Consider the following 19,767-nt stretch of genomic DNA (forward strand, 5'->3'; position numbering starts at 1 on the left):
TGATGAAACATGAATACGGCCACTATTGTGAAACCATTTATATAACCGTCATTATAATAATGGTTCTAATAGCGCAAAAACTTGTAGACAGCCACAAATAGGCCGTTAATAGATTAGATGAAATGATATAGAATAATGTATAGAGTCGTGTTTCCATAAATGCTCTAATATAAATAACATAGTCATGAAAACATCGTTTAAAAGATAAACGAGTTTTTTTTGCGAAGTTAAGGTTTTGAAAGTGTTACGCAAATTGTTATTGAATAGTTTGGATTTGTTTATGAATAATTAAGACACAAAATGAAATTTCATGAGCATAAAGTTACCATCGAAACACCTCATCAATTGAAAAGAAATAACAAAAAAATCAGTGAGACTCGTATAAACGATGAAATATGTAAGTCACTAATTATATACTCTTTTAAAAATAATAGAACAAAATCGAAAATGACGTCTCAAGTGAAGCCGTTTTATTGTTTCCAAGAATATACGTAATAACAAGGCGTCGCGGTAATGCGTAGCTAGAGAGATATTTAAAATTGCTATCAAATGAACATCGTGTAAGCTAAATTGTCAAAGGAATTTGTATACATAAAGTTGTCGTGATGAAATTAATTTATGAAGAAATGATGCTTGCGATAATATGAGGTAATAATTCGCATTAGTCGTTATTGAACAAAACAGCCATAACACAAAGTTTAGTATATAGGTTATTTATAAATGCGTCCCAAAAAGATTTATGAAGTCATGATCATTGTGTTTATGCAAAATAAGGAAAGTTGTAATTTATTACTAAATAAATCTCGCATTCAACATTCAAAATGAAACCTCGTATTTATAAAGTCTTTATGAGATTTATCACCTTAGGTGACAATATTTATAAATCTTGAAATCAACCATATAATCATTTAACAATCTTTGAAAACAAATCCTCATAATCAATTTTTTTTTTGTTGTCATGACAATACCATATATATATATATATATATATATATATATATATATATATACATATTTTTAGATTTTATAATTTAAAAGTGATTATTTGAACATATGAGGTCGTTAAAATACACTAGTTGGATATATTTAAAAAAAATAGAGGAAAAATGCAGCTTGCGTGTGTATGGAGAGGTTTTAGGCTTCGAGTGGTGGATGGTTTGGAATTTGGGGGAGAGTGAGTGTGTTTCGGGTGTCTTGCGTAGTTGGGTCTTCTTGAGTTGGGTTGATAGGGTTTGTTGGGTTTAGGTCGTTTGGGTGAGTTAGGCTTAGATGACTCGTGTGGGTAGTGGTTGGGCTATTAGGATAATGTTTACTTATTTGAGTTCGGGTAAACTTGATGGGTTGTAAGTCGACCTTGACTAGCTTGGGTTGAGATTTGGTTTATACATGTATTTTGTAAAGAGTGTTTGGGTTACTATTTTGACATCAACTCTATGGTTGGATGGAAACGGTGTGGCGATATGGTTTGGTGAATTGACATAGCATGGGTCGAAGAATTTGGGTCATAGTTGGGTAAGCTTGGTTTGTATATGTTCAAGGAATATGCGGGTTTCTTTATCGATGCCTTTGAAGTATTAAGATAGTGAGTTTGATAGGTTTTCGTGGCGTAGAAGTGTCGGTAGTTAGGACATTTTGTTGGGTTGATATTTTGTATATCTTGGACTTGCATGGGGTTTGGGTAGGTGAGGATATAACGTTGATGTTTTAGGTTTCGTTCATATTGAGGAAAGATTTAAGTGCTCGGGAAACTTTTGAAGTGGAATAGTGGTTTGATCTAAGGCAGTAGAGATGGGATACGGGTGTTTGGGAACTTGGGGTTGCGTCTCGGGAAATTTTTGACCAATAATAAGTATTAATTGGACTTATCATAAGAAACCATAATCATGAGGTTTGCTAAATTTGAAGTTTATTATAAAATAAAAGCAGATTGTCATGAGAAAGCAAAGTAAATTTTTATAAGGATCAAATTAAAATTTTGCTTATGAGGAATTTAAAATTAGTAAATTGAATGTTAAAATTTGTTATGAAGTCTCAATATTGAATGATAAATGTCGTTTAGGAAATACAGAGTTGCGTAATGAAAATTTTTTTACCAAGTTCGTTACCAAATGTCGTGTAACGAAAATATCATGGTAAGTTAAAATGACCGGCATTGTAAATCGAGAAAATCACAAGTAAACGATTTTTGTCTTTAAAGTAAAATTTCTATGAATTTTTACATGAAAATTTCAAGAAGATTACAAGCTAATAGTTTGTGACTTTTTTTGAAAAATCATGGCAAAACTATCATAAGAATTTTAAAACGCGAAAAATCGTATGATGTAAATTTTTTTATATTTGTGAAAATTTATAATGAACCAGAGATTGCACGATGAAAGTTGTTATGAAAATAAGTTTAGGTAGCGAAAATTCAACCATGTGTATTATATAATGTAGTATTATTAAAAATGTCGTGAAAAGTTTAAATAATTAAAATTCTAAAGTGATCGTCCAAAATAAACGGAATAGTTATAAAATAAAATTTTATAAAAAATTTTGTACAAGGACTTTAAAGACAATTTAAGGTTTATACAGTATGAAATTTACTTGATAAGTTGAGATGAAATTTATTATAAAACCTTCTTAGTATGATGAAATTCATATAATAAGATTTTTGTTTGTAAATAGTGTTAATAAAAATAAATGGCAAATAAAAAAAATCATTATGAATAGATCAAACTATATATATATACACATATATATATATTATATATATTTTAACTTATATCGAAGAGATTTTAATGAACGAAATTTGCAATAAAAATCCTTGTGAAATCAAAATGAGAAAATTGGTGTAAAACTTTACCATATAAAATCGAGATATAAATGAATTATTAACAATAAAAATATATATATAACATCTTTAAATGAAGACTTGTGATAAGAATTTATAACAAAATAGAGAAAAAATGGTTTAAATTCTTGAAACGTAATAATAATGTTTTAAGATTTAATGGTGGAAAAATCGTGCATGAACCACCATGACCTGATATTTCGACACTAAAAACCTTTTTACAAACCTACCATGTTGGAGTCTAAACATGTGCACGTACCACCGCGTCTTTTTCATGTTTTCGACTCAAATAACAATTGTAAAAATAATAAATCGGAATACGTCATGTCAAAACACTAGTCCACGAACCACCGTGGCTCTATTGTTTTAACACCGAAAATTAGGATAGCGAGCGGAACGCTCGCATTCGACTTCTTAAAGTGGTCATCTCATAAGAGACAATTTTTAAGGAGATCTGAAACAACGGGATCCAAGTTAAGCTTGTGATCCATAACACACAATAAAAACTAATGTTTTTGTGTTTTAAGGCAATGATACCTTGGAGTACTATAAAGTGTGTGTACGTGTATATATAAAATTAAACAAAAGTAAGGTAAGGATACCGTAGTATGTTTCCAGTATTTGTGTATATATACGATTTGATGAAATAAATAAGTATATAAATAAACAAGTGTACTGAACTATCAAGTAGGGTAAACACGTATAGGCAACACGTATAAGGACCCTAAAGTAAAGACTATACTAGGTCGTTACGTCTAACCACCTATCCTATAGTCTTGTGGCTCTGATACCAATCTGTCACACCCCGACCAAAGGCGGCGGAACATTCCGGGGTGCAACCGATTGCCCAAAAACACAAGACACTATTTAAAGTGACAATATTTATTCAACTCATTTTATTTCATAAATCAGAAATCAACACATCTCGTTCACCCAAACAAATTGAATACAAGTAACAATTGTATTATTCGTTTTACTAATATCCTAATAGTCTTGGTAACATTTTCTTCAAGTCCTCAAGTCAATAAAAGTCAAACCTGTAACATTTCATAAAATAAAGTTTGTTGATGTGTGCGTGCGTGTGGTATAAAATATAAAAGGATGGAATGAGTTGCTTTTGCATAAGATCGTATTTTAAATTTATAAAAGTGATTTCTACAAAGACTAAACACACACAAAATAGGCAAGTGTACCTATCGTATATGTAGAATAGTATTGGTAAGAACCAAGTATCGATCCGTGGACACAAATGTTTTCTAATAATGAATCGTTGTTTTACTTTAATCGGAGGTTTTAATCATTTTGGGGTTAATTTTCTTCAAACTTCTTATAAAATATAAATACTTATATATATATATATAATATATAGGTGACCAAGAAAAGAGATTCTAAACGAGTTGTTCAATTATGCGAAGGTTACCATCTAAGATCAAGAATCCACTTCATTTTAGCATTGATAAATAATATTTGAACATGTGGTAAACTTGCCATAATAATATATGATAAATAGCTCCTTAAACCTTAAGTGAACATCTTTGGCACTAAGGAAATAGCATGCGCATTTTAAAGTCCACCCTTTCCTAATGTCATGCCATCTCATTGATGTCAATTTAAGTTGGCAAGTAGTTTCGTAAAGTAGAAAGATTAGGATTGACTTAGATTTCTCAAATACCAATTCTAACAACTTCTGGTGGTTGTAGTTTAGTCACAAAACCTCCCATTGGTTGATTTATGTAGGTTATAATTACACATTCCATTAACATATGATTTCTTTAACTAATTTGATATCCTAAGCAAAGCCATTTTCGGATTACCAAGGTTTAGAAAAATACATCATAACTTAGATATCACCATTTCTATGTACAATATAAGGATCCGTGTTTTGATAATGTATCAAAGTATTTCTATCTTTCAAGAACATGAATCGATCATGAACGATTGCCAATGGAATTGACAACCACCAACTTTGAATTAGTGATTTAAGATGGTGAAACATTTCTCATCAAAAGATAATTGTAATATAACCATGTACTTTAATAGACTACACCACATGTTTTATATAATTATCAAGTAAAACAAAGCTTCTTCAAAGATTTTAGGTGGTAAAAGGAGTTTAGCTCATAATGAGCATGATGATAAACATTAAGATGAATGATAATAACAAATACATGATTAAACTTGGAACAATCTAACCAAATGTAGATGAATCCTTCTTCTTAATGAAGGTAATGATGGTTGATGATGATGATTAGTGGTGATGACCTCCAAACCTTCAAACTCTTCACTAGATCTTCAAAGTGAGTGTTAGTGTGTGTTTTTATAAGTGAAAACCGGAGAGAATTCTAATCAAGGCACACCAAATGAGTGCAACATGAGCCACTATTTATAGGCATTCTGGATGGTGAGGCACGGCCCCGTGCCTGATGAGCACGCCCCCGTGCATTTTTATGACATGTGACATATTTGTTTTGTCTTTTCTGTGACGTGGCCACGGCCCCGTGGTTGGTAGGCACTGCCCCGTGATTTTTAGTGACATGTGCTCAATTCTTCTTTGTCTTTTCTGTGTTCTCGTCCATGGCCCCGTGCATGATGAGCACAGCCTCGTGCTTTTGCTTCCAGATTTTGTCCTTTCTTGTGTCAGAAGCATGGGGGCGTGTTTCTTGAGGCATGGGGGCCTGTTTCTTTGTTTTCTTGTGTTTTCTTCTGTTTTTCTTCGTCTTTTTGCTTGTTTCTTCGTTTGAGGCTTGGTTTCACCTGAAATTATGTTTTTTTATGATAAGTAGTCTTTTATGCTATGTTATTGGATAGAAATTGCAGTTTTTAGAGATTATTTGATGCCGAAAAGATGTATATTTATATGTACATCAAACATCCCCACACTTGAACATTGCTTGTTCTCAAGCAATCCTCTTATAAATATCCTCTAAAAACAGCAAATTTAGATCATATCTACCCCTTAAGTGAGCTTCAAGAAGACGAAACAAAATAACAAATCTTTATGTTAGTGATAAAAGAGAGAACTTTTGTTTTTATGAGTTTCCGTTTATGCAAAACGTCACGTTCTCACAATGTTCACTCACACTCGGTTTTATATCTGATCATACCTGTGATGTAAGTATGTGAACACTCTTAGCCAAAATGCAACCTGTGATAAATAAGCTTGTAACAAGTTCAAATCTCTACCTTTTTGAAGGGTTGCATAGATCAGAAGGTAAAAAGGGGTTTTGGTTTAGTGTGAGTCGGAATTGGTAATTTGTGGTGGTTCACGGGTTAATGGTAAATACAACTTCCACTGTTTGTTGGGAGTTTTGAGATGTCTTCGATGGTTAGCTCCTTTTTCTCCGAGGATTTTTTTTTTAAGTACCTAGTGACTTTTTTAAGGTCAGATCGTCAAGACCAGTTTTATCGAGGATGTGGATAAATTCTTCCTCAATCCTGTTCTGAATATAACTTCCAACTCTAATGGATCGTTTGGCTTTGAGCCTAATAGCCCCCATCCTCATTAGTTCGGTATATTCATGCTGAGACTGAGTTTGACTTTTTCTACATCTTCCTTCGTGGGACCAGTTTCCGCAACCTAAACATCGTTCATATCTTTTTGCTCTTCTCTTCATTGCGTTTTTGGAAATTCCATAGAATGGTGGCCTTTGTTCGTTTTGGCGCCACTTTTTCCTCACCTCATTGCTAAAGAGAAAGATTCTCTCCCTAAGTTCTGGAGGCAACCTAGGTTTTGTGAAGTGTATGCAGCAAAGGAAATTGAAACCGAAAGAATGCATTTCCAGTTCTTTAGGGTCTGCCGGTAAAGACCAGTGTTGTATTTTACCGGTGAAAATGGATAAAGTGATCGGTTTTTTTTGGGTTTTGTAATTTTGGTAATGGTTTTGATGGATTTGTGTAAATATTACCTTCTTCCTTATACAACTCTTCGTTCGGTCTTGAAAGGAATAATTGCGACAAGTTCTAAATCACATGAAACATATGACTCACTCAAAGCTTCCGAAAAAGATATTTATACGGCATGAGGTTTATCTCACAGTAACGGAGGAATTGGGTATTAACGCCATATTTTGCATAAATTTATTCTCAATATTATAAAACTTTTTCTTACTTTTTCACTTTTAAATGATTGGTTATTTGCAAAAAATTTTCTTGGATTTCTTTTTAGGTTTAGAATAATCTTTGTCTGCTGCAAAAATATTTGTTTTAGAGAATTTTTATAATTAGTTGGACAAACAATTGGTCAAGTAATTCCCCTCCCCACACTTGAATCTCACATTGTCCTCTATGTGACAAGATTCATGAAAATATAAAAATTCTAATTTATGGGTAAAAATGGAGAGTTACTTCCCTACGGGTTAACGAAATTTCGACAGAGCGTCCCCTGTTTTTCGTCCGTTTTCCTGTTTTTGTACCTGTGCAAAATAAAACTGCAAACATCCGCAAACAACCAAGCATAAAATGCTGAAAATTGGGTATGGAATCATCCATCCCTTTGCCCTATCGGGCTAAATTAGTACCTAGCATAATGTCTTTGGCACTCATGGCCATAATAGTATCCAAACCAACATAAACACAAACAAACAAGTACGATGAAAAGTAAATTGTTCAAACACACATAATAAGTTCATGAAATACTACCATCCCATGCCGTGCCCATGCCCATCTACCTGTGCCGTCAGTCATCAGTTACCTGTGTCCAGGTCAAACGGATCCTTGTTCGTTTGTACTCAGCTTCTATTATTTTTCTCCGTTCGTCTTCCATCATCATTTCCGACTGGCTTTTCGGGTCCCAAATGTGGCCGCGGCTGTTCACGAACCTCCAAATTTCTGGTCTTACACTAAGAATTTGAGCTATCTGCAACTTGTAACAGAGGTTGAGGTCAAGAGCAATAGGTTTCGGATTTTCGGTCTCTTCCACGTCTACATCATAAGCTTCGTAAAGCTTGTAGATCCATGCGCCACCGAAGAGTGGAGTTCTTGGACATTCAGCTGTTGCATTAGTTCTGAAAAGTTGACAGAAGAGATAAGTAATGTTGCAATCAATTTCATTTCTTATGCAGTAAAGTGCCCACAAATCCCGTAAATTCACCACTCTTTTAATTTTGCTACGTGCTGCTAGAGTCTTGCTTAGTAGCTGGTGAATATATTTCATCAATGGATCTCGTAAGGCTGTGCTTTTTGACTCATTGATGTGGTTTGTTTCATCCTCGAAGCCCAACAATTCCCATGCTCGTGTCTGTGTATCTCCAAACCAGTTATTGTCTTCCTTTTCAAATGCTACCCTTGCGTGGGTCCAGATTACTTGTTCTGTTTCTTCTTTTGTGTAAATTTCCATATCAATCCCGATTTGGGTGAAAGACGTTCTGCGCCACACACCTCCACACCTGAACTCAATTGCATCTTTAACCCACATATCTAAATTCTTCTTTATGTTAAAGGATGCTAAGAATTCCTTTGTTAGTTCCGTTACGGCCTCTCCTGTTTACTCAAAAACCCTCTTCCACGGCCTCGTCACAAACATGTTGTATCGGTTCCATTGATTAACTTGGCGTAGGGTGTCTTGGCAAGCATAGAAATTTGGTTCAGGTATTCGCCTGTTCAAGTGGCTTAGTCTTGCATTGGCTTGCCTATCTCTTGCATCATGTCCGGTGAAGACTAAAAATGCATGAACTTCTTCCCTATACTCGGCTATCTCCAATTTAAAAAAATTAGTCAAAACTCATGAAAAATCTTCAATTTGCTGAAACAGAAGGAAAAGCACGACGTCGTGCTTTCAGGAGCACGGTACCGTGCTGCTGCTCATGGTTCAATTCCTTTGATGTTTGACTTTTGGTTAACCACGGCTCGTGTTGTTTTGTGCACGGCTCGTGTTTTTAATACCGATTTCTAACTTACTTAGACTCGAACCCTCGTTTCTAGCTGGTTATATCAATTGGGTTTAATGGTTTGTTAGGTATTTATTCTAACACCCAAAACCCGAATTGTTTCGTTCAATTAATCCCTAACCATCAAACATTCAACAATCTATTCATCATAATCAAGCATAATAACCCATACCCTTTTTGGGTTTTGACCCGATTTGGTCGATTTGAACAACTTTAGGGTTAATCTAAACCTAGAATGACGAATCTGAGTAATGCACTTGTTAAATTAACATACCTTAGGTTTAGGATTGAAGATTAGATGAAGAAATTTGCAAAATGGTTGAAGGTCGGCGGTTCTTGGTTTAGAATTCAGTGAAATTAGGGTTGGATGTGTTAGAAAGTTATTTTATCAAAATTAAAACTCGTAACTGACCTGACACCAAAAACACGGCCCCGTGCTGCTTAATGCAGACGGTACTGTTTGGTTTATTTTGTCGAGCTGGTTTGCTTTTAACTGGTTTTTATTTTCTGGTTATTTTGATATGGTAATTAAAAATCCTAAATTTCATTAAAACATAAAATTAAAGACATAATTTAAAGATAGATAAAATGAAAAGTACAACAACTCTTGGATCCTAACACATAGTACTAGCGGGAACAACTTCAACACGAAACAAAGTCAGAACTTCAACGGCCACCTCCCCCGAACAAGTCCTGGATGTGTGGTGGTGCTCGTTTGGCTTCCAAAAGTTCTTCAAGATTTTTGTTGAGCGTAACGAGTTCTCGGTTGAGAAAGTTAAGTTTGGAAGTCACATCTTTGTGGTGGCCATCCACAACTTGGATGTTCTCGAACCTAAGCAGGTCGGCATTGTTAATCAACTCGACTACTCGAGCCTCGGTTTGCATGTTGCTCTCAACTTGGTCTCTTACGATGCATTGGAGTCTCATGATTTGTTCCTCAAGGAAGGAAGATTCATGTTGTTTCCCCTTCTTCACTGGCTTCCATTCAACCCGTTTTCTTTCCATTTAGGTAGTTTTTGTTTGGTGTGAATGGAATAGTGAATTTATGCATGCATTATATAGAGACTGGAAAGTTGAACACGGCACCGTGTTTATTGGAGCACGGCCCCGTGCTGCTAGAAGAATAAATGTTTCTGAGTCAGAAAATTTACGGAGTCAGCGCGTATCATGCTGAAGATTCTGGGGTGACTACGGCCTCGTGCTTAGGAAAGCACAGCTCGTGCTTTTTGTCACAGTGTATTTCTTTTTTAGTTTTCAACATGATTCACGATCCGGAATTTTTTAGATTGACTTTTATTGTAATAATTTGGAAGTTTGGTCATCTAAAGATTACTTTTCATTAAATAAAGATCCTAGAACAGTTACGGGATAAGCCCGGGTTTCCTAAGAAAAGAAAATAATCGGGTTAAGCCCGAAGTCCTAACACATTGTGCTTAATGCACTTTTTAACACATAAAAACATAAAAGTAAGTTTCCTAGAGCTCTCCGAAAGGCTCTCCTCCTCCGAACGGTCCTGGTGGTGGAAAATACGTGAAACCGAGAACTTGAAACTGGAGTTGCTCGTTGATGTCTCGAAGTTCCATTTTCATGTTTTCCACCGATTCGGTATGTTGCACGAGACGCATCTCCGCGAGGACATTCATTTCGGTGAGTTCTCTCACGAGTTCTTGAAGTTTCAGAAGAAGATCGGTTTTGGAAACATGGCAGGCATCGTTTCTAGGATGTTGGGAAATGGGAATTGCTTCATTCATCTCAGTTGGCATGCTGAATTATCAGAGGTTTTCGATTTTGGTTTTGGTTTGTGCAAGGAATGCAATGACACAAGGTGCCTTTTATAACCAAACAGGATACCGAGCACGGTACCGTGCTTTTGGAAGCACGCCCCCGTGTTTTTACTCTGACAATTCTGTTACAAACCAGTCTGACTGAGATTTTTGCAGCGTAGATGCCGGCCCGCATTTTTAAGCACGGGACCGTGCCTTAAGGAGCACGCCCCCGTGGTTTTCTGAATTTTTTTTTAAGTAAAAAAATATTTACAAGGCCTACTTTTGTGAAGGTCTTGGCCAGACCTTGTTTCCTTAATGTCTTACTTAAAAAGTTTTGGAGGGTTAGTACCTCCAAAACTTCTTTAAGTGGACCTTCGATGTATGGTTTTAATCGATGTCCATTGACTTTGAAATTTTTGCTGTTTGAACTTGAAATTTCGATGGTTCCATAGTCAAAAACTGTTTCAACTACGTATGGACCTGTCCATCGGGATTTCAGTTTTCCTGGGAAAAGACGTAAACGAGCGTTGTATAACAGTACACGATCGCCGGCTTGAAATTTCTTGTTTCCTTTTAAATGAGTGTCGTGTATTCGTTTAGTCTTTTCCTTGTAGGACCAGGAATTTTCATAGGCCATTGTTCTCAGTTCCTCGAGCTCACGAATTTGATCTTCCCGGTTTGCTCCGGCGGACGTTAGATCAAAATTCACTGCTCTGAGAGCCCAATAAGCTTTGAGTTTTAATTCCACTGGTAGATGACATGCCTTCCCGTAAACGAGCTTGAAGGGTGTCGTTCCTATGGGAGTTTTGTAGGCCGTCCCGAGGGCCCACAATGTGTCATCTAACTTTTCTGCCCAATTTTTGCGATTCATCCCCACACTTCTTTCTAAAATCCTCTTAATTCCTCGGTTTGAGACCTCCACCTGCCTACTGGTCTGCGGGTGATATGATGTTGCTAGTCGGTGGTGAACTCCATATCGTGCTAAAACCTTGTTCATCAGGGTGTTACAGAAGTGAGTACCTCTGTCACTGATGAGGGCTTTTGGAGTACCAAATCTTGAGAATAACTTTTTCAGAAATCGTACAACTACTCGAGCATCGTTGGTGGGAAGAGCTTGTGCTTCTACCCATATAGACATGTAGTCGACTGCTACAAGGATGTATTTATTTCCGAATGAGTTAGGAAATGGCCCCATAAAATCTATCCCCCATACATCAAAGATTTCACAAATTTGAATGCCTTTTTGAGCCATCTCATTTTTTGATGAGATGTTCCCGGCTCTTTGACAAGCATCGCATGCTTGGATCAAAGTATGTGTATCTTTGTATATAGTGGGCCAGAAAAATCCTGCATTAAACATTTTCCTGACCGTGGTGGCGGTACCATGCTGTCCGCCTGTTGGTCCTTCATGGAAATGTTTGAGAATGTCTAAGGCCTCTTTTCCTGCTACGCACCTACGAATGATTTGATCCGCACCTATCCTAAACATGTATGGATCTTCCCAGAAGTAAAACTTAAGATCGGAGAAAAATTTCTTCCGTTGTTGATGAGTAAGTCCTTTTCTGAGGATCCTACAAGCTAAGTAATTGGCGAAGTCGGCATACCAAGGATTTTCGTCCTTTTCTTCTATCACTCCTTGAATGTGCATGAGAACCTCATGTGGGAAATTGTGGTTGATAATTTCTTCTTGAAGCTCTTCGGGAGTTGGACATTCTAATCGTGAAAGATGGTCTGCGGCTACATTTTCTGCTCCCTTCTTGTCTTTAACTTCGATGTCAAATTCTTGGAGTAGTAGGATCCATCGGATTAGTCTAGGTTTGGCATCTTGTTTGTTGAATAGGTATCGTATTGCGGCATGATCGGTGTAAACTATGGTTTTGGAAAGAACTAGGTATGATCGAAATTTTTCAAAGGCAAATAATACTGCTAGTAACTCTTTTTCAGTTGTGGTATAATTCTCCTATGCATCTTTAAGAGTTTTACTAGCATAGTAAATTGGGTGAAAATGTTTTTCTTTGCGTTGTCCGAGTACGGCTCCAACTGCAAAGTCACTTGCATCGCACATGATTTCGAATGGAAGGGTCCAGTCGGGTGTGGTCATGATTGGTGCGTTGACAAGTTTGTTTTTCAGTGTATTGAATGACTCAACACATTCCTCAGAGAAGACGAATGGTGCATCTTTCTCTAGAAGTTTGGTCATAGGTCTTGAGATTTTTGAGAAGTCTTTTATGAAGCAGCGGTAGAAACCGGCGTGACCTAGAAAACTTCTAATGGCTTTGACTGAAGTTGGTGGTGGGAGTTTGGATATGGTTTCTATTTTGGCCCTATCAACTTCTAGTCCTTTTTGAGAAATCTTGTGACCTAGAACAATGCCTTCCTTTACCATAAAGTGGCATTTTTCCCAGTTGAGCACTAGATTTACTTCTTCACACCTAGCTAGCATTTTGTCTAGGTTTTTCAGACAATGATCGAAGGAATCTCCAAAGACTGAGAAGTCGTCCATGAAAACTTCCATAGAGTTTCCGATCATTTTATGAAAGATGGATACCATGCAGCATTCGAAGGTGGCTGGAGCATTACATAATCCAAATGGCATTCTTCGGTAAGCGAACGTTCCGTATGGACATGTAAAAGTAGTTTTCTCCTGATCTTCAGGAGCAATGGGAATCTGAAAGTATCCGGAAAATCCATCAAGAAAACAGTAGAACATTTTTTCAGATAATCGTTGGAGCATTTGATCTATGAAAGGAAGTGGAAAATGATCTTTTCTTGTGCATCATTAAGCTTCCGGTAATCGATGCAAACTCGCCAGCCTGTGATGGTCCTCATTGGTATTAGTTCGTCCTTCTCGTTCATTACGACTGTCATTCCTCCCTTCTTGGATACTACCTGAACGGGACTATCCCAAGGTGAATCCGAGATCGGGTAGATTAATCCAGCGTCAAGAAGTTTGATAACTTCCTTTTCACCACATCTTGCATGTTGGGGTTGAGACGTCTATGATGTTGGACCACGGGTTTGTATTCTTCCTCCATGAGGATTTTGTGGGTACAAAACAAAGGACTGATGCCCTTGATATCCATGATCTTCCATGCGATAGCCTTCTTATGGTTTTTGAGAACCTTAAGAAGTTCGTCTTTCTCTTATTTAGAAAGGTGAGATGAAATAATTACTGGGAGTTAAGAATCTTTCTCTAAAAAGGCGTATTCGAGATGTTTTGGCAGTTCTTTTAACTCTAAGGCTGGTGGTTCTTCGATTGATGGTTTTGATTTTTCATTGTTTTCAATGATTTCGTATATCGTTTCTGATTCTTCGTTGTAGTTGTTATTGAAATTTTCATTTTCTAAAATGGGTTTGTTTAGTGTTTTGTCTAAGACTTGTGTTTCTAGGGGAGTATTGATGGAGGAATCTCGCATATAGCAACTTACGATGGAGTCTATGATATCAACACAGTATAAGGTGTCATCGTGTTGTTGCGGATATTGCATAGATTTTCCTATGTCAAAAGTGATTGCCTCGTCATTGACCCTAAGAGTGAGTTTGCCGGTGCAAACATCAATGATAGCCTTTGCGGTGGCTAAAAAGGGTCTTCCTAAAATTAGAGGTACACTTTTGTCTTCCTCCATGTCTAGAATCACAAAATCTACTGGGAAAACGAACTTGTCAATTTTGACAAGCATGTTTTCAACAATGCCCCGAGGATATTTAACGGATCGGTCAGCTAACTGAATGCTCATGCGGGTGGGCTTTGGTTCTCCTATCCCTAGTTTTGCAAAAGCCGCATAAGGCATCAAATTAATACTAGCTCCTAGGTCAGCCAGGGCATTGCTAACAGATAAATTTCCAATGAGACAAGGGATAGTAGAGCTCCCTGGATCGGTCATCTTTGTCGGTAGCTTGCTTTGGAGGACAGCTGAACATTCTTCACTTTGGATGACATGCGAGAGTTCCTCCATCTTCCTTTTGTTTGTCAGCACTTCTTTGAGAAAATTGGCGTACTTTGGCATTTGAGCGATAGCTTCGACAAAAGGGATGTTGATATGGAGTTGCTTAAAAAGTTCTAGAAACTTCCCATACTGGGCTTCCAATCGCTACTGCTTCAGTCTTCCAGGGTATGGAATAGGCGGAACATAGGTTCGGACTGGTTCCTTAGGCTGTACTGTGCTTGTTGGGGTCAGTCTTTCCTGCGTTTCATCAGGAGACCTTTTCTCCAAAGCTGGTGGAACAACAGTGGTTGTACCACTCCTGAGTGTAACAGCATTAGCGGTCGCATTCGGGTTGGTGATTGTATTTCTTGGAAGAGTGCCCGGTGGTCTTTCGGATAATTGTCGGGCAATTTGTCCGATTTGGGTTTCTAGGTTCTGAAGCGATGCTTGTTGACTTTTGATATCGGCTTCATGTTTTAATAATACTCCGCTGATATCAACAGCTCTTGAGTCGGCTTTCTTCTCTGCTTCATTTGTTTTGGTCATCAATTGGGTTAGCATTTCTTCGATCTTCGAGTAGCTTGGGTTTTGATGGCTACTAGAACTTTGATCTTGAAATTGAGGTTTAGATTGAAATTGAGGTTTAGATTGGAAGGGTTGATTCATAGGTCTATTTTCGAATCCGGATAAAGGTTGAGTGTTACCTCCGTCTTTCCAGCTGAAATTCGGGTGGTTTCTCCATCCTGGATTGTAGTTATTGCTGAAAGCGTTGTTCTGTCGAGCGATGAAATCGACTTCTTCCATGGCCATAATGACTTGTTTACAGTCACTCGTCTTATAACTTCCTCCACAAGTGTCACAGGTGAGTCTAGTTTTTGATAGTTCGGCTTGAAGTTGTTCGAATTTTTAGAAAGAGCTTCAAGCTGTGCTGTGACAAGAGTGTTGGAGTCAACGTTGTGTATTCCTTTATGGGTAGATGTAGATCTTGGTGGGTTGTAGGCGAAACTCTTCTTCGCGGCTTTCTCCAGGACTTCAAATGCTTCGTTAGGTGATTTGGATCCCAGGTCTCCACCAGCGATATGGTCGATGGCCTGTTTGTTTTGACTGGATTGTGCGTCAAAGAAAGTTTGGACTTGTAACCACACGCTCAGTCCATGATGTGGGCATCTTCTCAGAAGACTTTTATATCTTTCCCATGCTGCGTGTAGCGATTCATCATCATCGGTCCGGAATCCGGTAATGCTGGCTCGGTATTTGGCAGTTTTGTCAGGAGGAAAATATTTGAGGAGAAACTGTTCAACCATCTGGTCCCAAGTGGTGATGGAACCAGAGGAAATAGATTCTATCCATTCTAGGGCTTGGCCCCTTAGAGAGAAAGGAAAGAGTTTGAGTTTGATTTGATCGTCTGAACAGTTTTGGATTTTAAAAGTTCCGCAGATTCGTAGAAATCGAGATATGTGAGAAAGAGGATCTTCGTCGAGGAGACCATGAAATTGAACTGAATTTTCTACCATATGAATGGTACTTGATTTGATTTCGAAATTTTCGGTAATTTCAGGTGGAGCCACTCCATTGCCATAGCCTTCGAGAGATGTCTTGGCATACTGGCTCATGTTCGGCTCATTGTTGTGGGCCGCCATCATTTCTTCGGTTTGATTTTCTCCTGATGCGGTGGCGTCTACTGATTCGTCTTTGATTGCTTCTGCGGTTTCTGTAGTCCGTTTACGAGTTCGTCGACGAAAGAGTCGTTCCGGTTCAGAAATTGGAGAAACAAGCTCACGCTCAAAAGTAGAGGACATACATGAGGTTAAATCAAAATTACACTAACGTAAAAGTTAGTTAAAGTTAGTCTAAGTTGAACTATAAGTTAAGCTATTTTAAACTAAACTAATGTCTAAGTTAGTTAAACTATTTCAAAAGTAAGGTAAATAAATGTAAAAAATTAGGCTAGCCGTAAAATTATATAGTTTAATATTTAGTAAAAATTAAAGATAAAATAAAATAGAAGTTAAAAAATTTGTACAATTATAGACAATGATTAAATTAAAACTTGGATCGTTCTTAGAAACGTACCGTGTCCCCAGCAGTGGTGCCAAAAACTTTTGATGTGTGCGTGCGTGTGGTATAAAATATAAAAGGATGGAATGAGTTGCTTTTGCACAAGATCGTGTTTTAAATTTATAAAAGTGATTTCTACAAAGAATAAACACACATAAAATAGGCAAGTGTACCAATCGTATATGTAGAATAGTATTGGTAAGAACCAAGTATCGATCAGTGGACACAAATGTTTTCTAATAATGAATCGTTGTTTTACTTTAATCGGAGGTTTTAATCATTTTGGGGTTAATTTTCTTCAAACTTCTTATAAAATATAAATACTTATATATATAATATATAGGTGACCAAGAAAAGAGATTCTAAACGAGTTGTTCAATTATGCGAAGGTTACCATCTAAGATCAAGAATCCACTTCATTTTAGCATTGATAAATAATATTTGAACATGTGGTAAACTTGCCATAATAATATATGATAGATAGCTCCTTAAACCTTAAGTGAGCATCTTTGGCACTAAGGAGATAGCATGCGCATTTTAAAGTCCACCCTTTCCTAATGTCATGCCATCTCATTGATGTCAATTTAAGTTGGCAAGTAGTTTCGTAAAGTAGAAAGATTAGGATTGACTTAGATTTCTCAAATACCAATTCTAACAACTTCTGGTGGTTGTAGTTTAGTCACAAAACCTCCCCTTGGTTGATTTATGTAGGTTATAATTACACATTCCATTAACATATGATTTCTTTAACTAATTTGATATCCTAAGCAAAGCCATTTTCGGATTACCAAGGTTTAGAAAAATACATCATAACTTAGATATCATCATTTCTAAGTACAATATAAGGATCCATGTTTCGATAATGTATCAAAGTATTTCTATCTTTCAAGAACATGAATCGATCATGAACGATTGCCAATGGAATTGACAACCACCAACTTTGAATTAGTGATTTAAGATGGTGAAACATTTCTCATCAAAAGATAATTGTAATATAACCATGTACTTTACTAGACTACACCACATGTTTTATATAATTATCAAGTAAAACAAAGTTTCTTCATAGATTTTAGATGGTAAAAGGAGTTTAGCTCATAATGAGCATGATTATAAACATTAAGATGAATGATAATAACAAATACATGATTAAACTTGGAACAATCTAACAAAATGTAGATGAATCCTTCTTCTTAATGATGGTAATGGTGGTTGATGATGATGATTAGTGGTGATGACCTCCAAACCTTCAAACTCTTTACTAGATCTTCAAAGTGAGTGTTAGTGTGTGTTTTTATAAATGAAAACCGGAGAGAATTCTAATCAAGGCACACCAAATGAGTGCAACATGAGCCACTATTTATAGGCATTTTGGTTGGTGAGGCACGGCCCCGTGCTTGATGAGCACGCCCCTGTGCATTTTTATGACATGTGCCAGATTTGTTTTGTCTTTTCTGTGACGTGGCCACGGCCCCGTGATTTTTAGTGACATGTGCTCAATTCTTCTTTGTCTTTTCTATGTTCTCGTCCACGACCCCGTGCATGATGAGCACGGCCCCGTGCTTTTGCTTCCAGATTTTGTCTTTTCTTGTGTCAGAAGCATGGGGGCGTGTTTCTTGATGCATGGGTTATGATAAGTAGTCTTTTATGCTATGTTATTGGATAGAAATTGCAGTTTTTAGAGATTATTTGATGCCGAAAAGATGTATATTTATATGTACATCATTTGTCAACACAAAGGTTGGTGAGCAATTCATAAGTTTGAGTATATTAGTATAAGATAAAGAAATGCCACAAAACTAGTATACAAGATAAAAGCACTAGATTTGGATAAATAGACAATCTCTAAACACATTAGCGCCACCTAACTACAAGGGATTGCCAAGTAGTCTAGGATTTTATAGTTATCGTTAATTACATTACGTTAACGACACCTTGCCATGAGGGGTTGCTAAATGGTCTAGGATTTATAGTTCCACCATCAAAAGCGATAAACACATAAGCATATAAGCATAGAACACCAAATCGAGCAATTATTTAAGTAAAGTATACAATCACGTTTGTGGGTTTAAGATTCAATTAAATATAGCATTTAGTTTGATGAGTATGAAATGTCACCCCAAAACGAAGATGGAAAAAGGGGTATGAAAGTACTCACCTCGATTGACGAATCGAGAAATAAGAAATGATCGACATATAGAAAGTTTGTGAACGAAACGAACGAATCCGAGTTGAAAACTAATTGAAAACGAATAAAAATATATTAATGAACTTGGAACTTTAGTTGAAAATACATTTGAAACGTTGAACGAGAAGGTTCGGTTTTTTAAACGGGTTGGAGCATAATATAATATTAAACTTTAACAATGCCGATACTAATGATGATAATAATAATAATAACAATAATTATTTTTTTAATAATACTAATATAGTATAATAATTATAACAATAATTATAATAATACTAATAATAATAGTTAAAGAATAAAAATCTTGGTATTTATTAAAGTGTTGTTGATAAAAATAATAATAATAATAATAATAATAATAATAATAATAATAATAAATAATATTGATAGTAATGATGATACCATACTCGATGTTGGTTCGATTTCTAACCGAGTTCACAAAATAAATATAACAATATTATTGCTAATAATTAATGATAAAAAAATATGATTTTAATAAATAATAACTATGTGATCTTTATTAATAATAATAAACACTTTAATATTTATAAGCATAATGATACTAATAATAATATTTATATTGAATACATATAATAGTAAGTTTAACATAATAATACTAATACTAATTTTTATGTAACAATATTAGTACTAATAGTAACCGAAATCTGTTAAGTATAAAAATAATACTAACACCGGTCTAGGATGAGACTCGAACCCGGCTGTATCTTTTCCCTAGTTCAAACCAACTCCATACCCATTCAACCCGTTTCAAAGATTATAACCAATAAATAAAACCGATTACTAACAATTTAAATCTGATAATCGATATATGAAAACTAATAACACCAAAGCCTAAATTTATTTACCTTTTAGAGGCTCACATGGCCGTGGCTATACACCGGGAAGAACCCGAGCCGAAGCCGCCGGAGACGAAGGACAAAAACCGGAGAGAGAGAGAGAGAGAGATAGAGAGAGAGAGCCGTAGAGAGAGAGAGAGGTAGAGAGACGAAGAGAGAGAGAGAGAGAGAGAGAGAGAGAGAGAGAGAGCCGGAGGAGAGAGAGACGAAGAGAGAGACGGAGAGAGTGAGCTGAGAGAGAGACGGTGCACCGGTGG

The sequence above is a fragment of the Bidens hawaiensis genome, unplaced genomic scaffold (genome assembly GCF_021521415.1).
Source record: "Bidens hawaiensis isolate Kalapana, Puna unplaced genomic scaffold, B.hawaiensis_p1.1 tig00003430_1, whole genome shotgun sequence".
Taxonomy (NCBI): domain Eukaryota; kingdom Viridiplantae; phylum Streptophyta; class Magnoliopsida; order Asterales; family Asteraceae; genus Bidens; species Bidens hawaiensis.